The sequence below is a fragment of the Scomber japonicus genome, chromosome 5 (assembly GCF_027409825.1).
Source record: "Scomber japonicus isolate fScoJap1 chromosome 5, fScoJap1.pri, whole genome shotgun sequence".
In the NCBI taxonomy this organism is placed as follows: domain Eukaryota; kingdom Metazoa; phylum Chordata; class Actinopteri; order Scombriformes; family Scombridae; genus Scomber; species Scomber japonicus.
Genome location: NC_070582.1, coordinates 33,261,644 through 33,268,510, shown reverse-complemented (window position 1 = coordinate 33,268,510; position 6,867 = coordinate 33,261,644). Strand labels below are relative to the sequence as shown.

The 6,867-nt window shown below is 38.7% G+C and overlaps 1 non-coding gene across 1 annotated transcript; it reads left to right on the top strand.

Annotated features, from left to right (window-relative positions):
• LOC128359569 (U5 spliceosomal RNA) lies at positions 1 to 115 on the top strand. The gene has a single exon (XR_008321444.1). It is a non-coding gene; the product is annotated as a U5 spliceosomal RNA (small nuclear RNA).
• Positions 116 to 6,867: the final 6,752 nt, after the last annotated feature.

Genomic DNA, 6,867 nt, shown 5'->3' with positions numbered 1-6,867 from the left:
ACACTCATGTTTTCCTTCAGATCGTATAAATATTTCGCTTTCTACTAAAGATTTCCGTGGGGAGGAACATCGTGAGTTTCAATTAATTTTTTGATGCCCTGCTTACAACGGGGCTTCTGTTTGTGTGAAATTAAAATATCAGCGCGGCATTTATTTGTCCGTGTAATTTTACTTCAAAGGCAGACATCCGAACCATATATCTCTGAATCTGGAACGTGCAAGCAAGAGTGTGCGCTGGAGAGTTGCTGCGCGTGTAGGTGTGTGTGCGATTAATAATGCAGCGCGTTTTCTGACTATATATTCCGGTTTATTAGATCCACAGTCAGTTACCACTTCTCCTGTGGTCCTGTTTGAGTTGTTTGTCTTAATCAGCTTAACATATTACTAATAGCAGTATTGTTACTACTGTAACCAACTGTTCTTTTACAGGAATTCTTTGTCTGTAGATCTGTTACTATTACAGCACAAGGTGAAGAATGTGTGATTCTTTTTTTTCTTTTTTTAAAAAGTATTTTTCTGTTTGATGGCAGACTGAATAATTTAGCAGATCAGGAGAACGTCTTTTATATAGATTTTTTTTCTTACCCCAGACCTATATTTGATAAAAACATGCTTACTTTCAACTTCAACAACAGATACTGACATACTCAGTGTAGATAAGGCGTGTGAGAACTGTTGCTGGATATTACCATCATATTGATGTAGCTGTTGGCTGCTGCTTTGAAACCAGATTTTCAAAGAGGCTCTTCCCTTAGCTGCCTCCCTCAGCTCTCTGTCTGCCACAGTTGCTTCTCTTGATGACGCTGCACTGGAAACGCTGTGCAGCGTCCCATATAAGTCAACTTGCTCCCTCTATTTCTCATAACTGGACACACACTAGATAAACATGGAAGCTCCTTAAAGGGCATGAAGCTGTACAATGTGTTTTATGTCATTACACTGGCTTGATAAAGATTCTTTAGCAGCAGTTAGTTCTTTTTAAGTCAAAATTACTACCTGCTTCTTAGATTTTAAATACTTGATATATTCATTTCTGACATTTCATTGAACATTTTGGTCAGTGAGGTCAGTGAAAGAGTAACTTAAAATCCATGTTAAGTAAGAATAAATATGTGTTCTGAGTTTGACATACCACAGAAAAGTGTGTTGTTAACCACCCTGCCAAATTTGAATGATTAAAAAAATAGCCAAATATATGAAATTAGGCTTCAAAGTTGTATAAAAATCAGCCTCTTTCTCTGCTCCCAAACGCTGCCCATTGAGTTCGCTGAAACCCCGCCCACTATCAAGTGTCACCTGTCAATCAAAGTCACCACCTGTACCCGAAACATGGACGCTATGTCTGAGAGCTTTCTGCTGCTAACTCAGCGGCTAACTCAGCTAACTGTAGACTGTAGTAGTAGTAGTGTGTGCTGAATGTATTTATACCGCTACAGCAGCAGGGGCGGGTTTATGCTAACACGGCGGTGATTTTCAGAACCGCCCACTAAATCCTGAACACAGGAATCTTGAAACACAGTTTGTGAAGCCTAGCTTCACAATTCAAATCTAAATGGTTGAAATGCTTTTTACACCTTTTTTAGAAATACATTTATGACCTATTTAATGTGTTTAGAAGAAAATGTCTGAATTCACTTTACACGGTCTTTAACAGCAAGCTGTAAAGCAGCAACTTTCACATTTGTTCAGTTTCTGTGGTGTGGGGGATGGTCTGCTGTGGTCCCAACAGTTATGTCACTGTGCCCTGGATACACAATATTAAAACGACAGGTTCAACATTTTGTGTGTCATATAACAGCAATCAGGTGTTGATATGGACAAAGTTTTTTCTCTCTGTAGTCATTCCTCCTGTTCATACTGACTATTAAAAGATCTCCTTCAAATGTGCTTTCAATGTAAAGTGATGGAGGACTAAATCCACAGTGTGTCTACACAGCTTCATCAGTGTGAGTTAGTCATATCAAGTGATATCTGACACATTTACAGTCTTTTTACCATCAAATTCCCTCTTAATGTTTCCCTGTTGAGCTGTGGTGGCAGTATGGTAACAAAAAGAGGGACTTTGGCACAGGGTGAATAGGAGGAAAAATTATATAAAACTGTGTCGTCAGCATAAAGGTGGAATTTGCAGGATTCTGAAGAGGGTACGATATCATTAATGTAAATAGAGAACAATATCAGAACACCGAACCTTGTGGAACACAAATATTTAGGAAATCAGAATGAACATCATTCATTTTTACACACTGTAATCTATTAGAGGTAGTTTTTAAACTATAGACAACTGATAGGATAACCAACAAAACCAATACAGGCAAGTTTTTGTAATAGTATTGAATGATCAACGGTATCAAATGCCTTAGACAGGTCTATGAAGAGAGCAGCACAAGACAATTTGCTATCTAGAGTCATTTAAAACCAGAGATGTTGCAGATATGGTACTATGCATTGGCCTAAATCCAGACTGAAGCGAGTGAGTACAGAGCACAAGAGAGATAAGATCTGAGCTGATTATTAACCAATTATTCCAGTATTTTAGGAAGGCAACATAGATTGGAAATAGGACAGTAATTATTTACAATAGATTTGTCACCACCTTTATGTAGCAGATGGACAGATGTTGTTTTCCAAACTATGGGGATTGATCCAGTGGAGATAGTCAGGTTGAAAATATGAGTTATGCATTCTGCAATTAGTGGCACTGACAGTTTAGGAAAAAAGGCATCCAATTCATCTGCTCCAGCTGATTTCCTTGTATCCATAGCAAGAAGAGCACCAGTAACTTACTCACAACTTAAAGGAAGACATGATGAAATTTAGTGGAGGAGTGTTATCTTGCAGTTCAGCTTGTGGCTCAGGGTTACAATCCAAATTATTCACACCATCATGAAAGAGATGTCCAGCAGCAGCAAAGTGATCAGTAAAAGCAGTGCAAATGTCTTTACGGTCAGTTAAAATACTGTGTCCATTGTCAGTATGAGTTGGAAAGGAGCTGTTATTTCTCAATACTGATTTGGCAACTTTCCAAAATGTACTTGGATTATGACAGGAGCTGGTGAAGGAGTGTTATAGTAGTCAGACTTAGCTTTTCTTAGTGCAGCAGAACAGTAATTCCTAAGTTGTCTGAACAGAAGCCATTAAGACAGGGTTTTGAACCATCTAGCTTGAGCCCAAGCTCTGTTTCTGGAGTTAGAGAGCTCAGCTAAGTCAGCTGTGAACCATGGGCTAGATCTAGCTTTTACTCTTCAATTTTTAAAGGGAGCATCAACAACTGAATTAAAAACATTTATGAATTAGATCTTAACAACATCAGATAAGGTACTATGATATAAGTCATGTAGAAAAGATCATTAACGTCTTTCAAGTTCCTTTTAGTTATTATATGAGAGGTTACTTTCTTAATACTACTCACATCTCTGATGCAAGCTATAAGGCAGTGATCACTTATCCCTGGATCAAATACACAACTGAGAATGAACTTTTCAGGTTTATTATAGAGAATAACTTTTGTATTTACCTGGTGGGTTCAGAAATTAGCTGTGTCAAATTCATACCATTGCAGATATCTTTGAACTGATTTGATACAGGTGATAACCAAGACTTAGATCATCCAAGATGACTACCTCTGAATTTAAAAACAGCTCAGTCAACTTAGCCAAGGCCTTGGCTGGGGCAACTTTTAAAGCAATAAAATCAATTTAGATAATGAAATCCTTTTTAAAACTGTAGCTGGAAATCTGCATTTCACATAGACAGCCACACCACCTCCTCTGCCAACCCTGTCAGTTGTAAATAAATTGTAATTATTATTCGCCACATCTGAGTTACTAATACTTTTCTTAAGCCAGGATTAAGTGAGAACAAGAATATCTGGCTCAGTTTGAGGTATTAAAATGTCAATGTGTTCCAATGTATTTTTCTTTAACAGGCTTCTTATATTTAAGTGCAACAAGCCCAAACCTCTCCTCGACTTCAAGGAGTCAAAGTCTATCAGGTTTGAAAGAGGGTCTGGGTCTGAGCTAGAATTTGTTAAAACAGAAGGAAAATTCTCAGATGTGCATATTGTTACAGGTCTTAAGTTGCTTCTGTTACTGCAACCATAGACAATATTGTGTTTGATCTATTAGTGATTCTCTCAGGAATAGCTGTTGGAGTGGAAGATATGACAGGAGAATTGAGCTTATCAACGATATGGTAGTGATTGCTCATTGAGAACAGCAGCTGAGGTAAAACAGTTACCTGAATTAGAGGCAGGGGGGCAGGCAAGATGTTCGTGGCGTCAGACATCACTCTGTAGCCCTCACCTCAGTGGTCATGATGTGCTTTAAGAGGCTGCTCCTTTCTTCACAGCAACCTGTGCCTTGATGCTGGACTTTCTGACTGCCAGAAACCAGTCCATCAGGGTCATCTTACTGCATGTCAGCCAAATCAAGTGGTTGTGGATTTTTGGGTTGAGACAGCAGAGGAACTACATACCTCTGAGGATCAACAGAACACTTTAATTCACTCCAATTGACTATAATGACAACACAGCTAAACTGCTGTGGAATGTGTTTCCAGTACAGCATGTAACAGCACAGACCAATGATGAACAATGCTGCAGAGACAACATAGCTACCATCAGAAACAGTTCCATGTGACTGGGTGGCAATAAATGTCTATGGCGCGAAGGGGTTTGAGGTCCATATTGCAGTGGAGAAAAACAAACACTTGAACCAGTTTGTCCTTGACTGCAGTGATTTATAGCACATCCTGGAGAGGAACAGCTGGAACAGAAGGTCAGCTGGATGAATGGGGTCTGAGATAGTTTACTGTTGGTTTTTGGTAGGGACTGTATTGATGGACATGGGGTGATGATGCTTTTAGATGACTTGTTGACATCTTCTGGAGTCTTTTACGAGTTTGGAGTCTGTATTGTTTTACCAGACAGTGATAGATGATGTTGGTATATTCTCAGTTACTGCTGTGTAGAGGCGGAGGAGGAGGTGTTGCCTCACTCTGAATTTCTTGAGTTGACATCGAAAGACAAGTCTTTTTTGATTATGTGGTTTGAGATAAGGTCCCATGAGAGTACTGCAAAAGTGGGTGAGGCAGTGATGAATGTAAGGTGGCCACTAAAGTAAATTATAAATTCATCAGTTTTGGATGGATTGAGCTGCAGCTAACTGCTTGATTAAGCTGTTTACAGTGGTATGTTTCATAGTTTTAGATGAGACCTACAGTGGTTGTGTAATCCTACTACTATAATTGGAGAGCAGGATGTTTGTTTGTCCGTCCGTCCGTCCGTTCACCTTTCTCCAACTCCCTCCATCTCCTCCAAGATTTAGGGAGCCAGACATTGCATATGGCATTTTTAAGAAACCACAAAACACAGTCCACACAGTAGCTAATGATAATGCTAATGCTACAGCTACAGTTTGTTAGTTTCTCATCCATACAGCCTTCCAACCATGTAATTATCCTTCCACGACATGAATTCATGCATTATGTTCCTCTTGGTCTCAGGGTTAAGATCCGTTTTGTTCCAGAGTTAAATAATAACTCGCCCAACAAAAACTTTGGTTTATGAATGAGGGTCTGGGAGTATGTTGTTAGCACAAATACACGCGCTGCGGACACACACACACACACACTTCTGGCGTAGTATTTTTTTGGTGGTTGGATAATGCTGGAAGTGTAATCATTGTTGATCTTCATTTTTTACAAGAGGCTGCATTCATGTTGGTTACCACTAAACAGCCAAGCTGCAAAGTTAACAATCACTATATCTATAAAGTATATATATCAACAATCTACACATTTCCTTTTCAACTGTCTATTAGATTAGTGAGGGACGTGAGGTCTCTTCTGAGGTTAAGGTGAACTTTAGGTTTATAAGCAATTTCTTCAGCAGAGAGCCAGCAACACAGGTCACCATTTCTGACGGTCACAGATTTTGGTGTAACAGTGGTTAAAACAAGGGTAAATATATATTTTTCAGATAATACTTGCATAAACCAATCAGACAGAGTGGTTATTGTGGTTTGTAGTGATGCTGTGTGTTGCTGACTCAAAAATTCACCAGAAGACCAAGACCTTTAATTCAACTTTAAGAGACAGAAGTGAAAATATATCTTCCCTTCTCAGCAAGCACGACAGCTGATATCAAGGAGGAAGAAAGTAAACAATACGAGACAAGTAGCAGGACAGTTTATGCATCTGTTCCACTGGAAGATTTAGGGTTCCTGTGGGATAATTAAAGAGGAAGTGGCGCCAAATACATTATCTATTTTGACAGATCACAGACCTGAATCAACAACAAACTTAAAGCATATGACACGCCCACATATGAGAAGAACAAAACAATCTCATCAATCTCAATCAATGAGATTGTGGCACATAGCATCACCCAAACTGCAAGGTATATAAGGAACTAAAAATGTTCGGACGTTCTACAGAACTTCCGAGCAAAGTAGACCAAGTCCGCAGCTGTGTATAATTCTTTGCTTTGTCAAATAAACACTTTTATCTTTGAACTCTCAAACGTTGCCTGCATCGCTTTCCTCAAATTTTGAACACGACAGTATTCACATTTTCCTCTATCATTACCCATCCTTACCAAGATATAGAAATGATTCCTTAGATTTTAGTTTTTAACATATTCATTAGCAACTAGATCATACTTCACAATGTGATTATGCATGTAAAGCCTAACCTTTTCATTCATTGGGTCCACTATATTATAATTTAGTCTGTGTGTCATAACCTATATAAACATTTTTCAGAAATCTCATTATCAATATATATTGACTTCGTTAACCAGTGGTGTGTCATCATGCATTATCTCATTTAAACAAACTGTCTAGACTTTTCAGCAGTGTGCTGTGA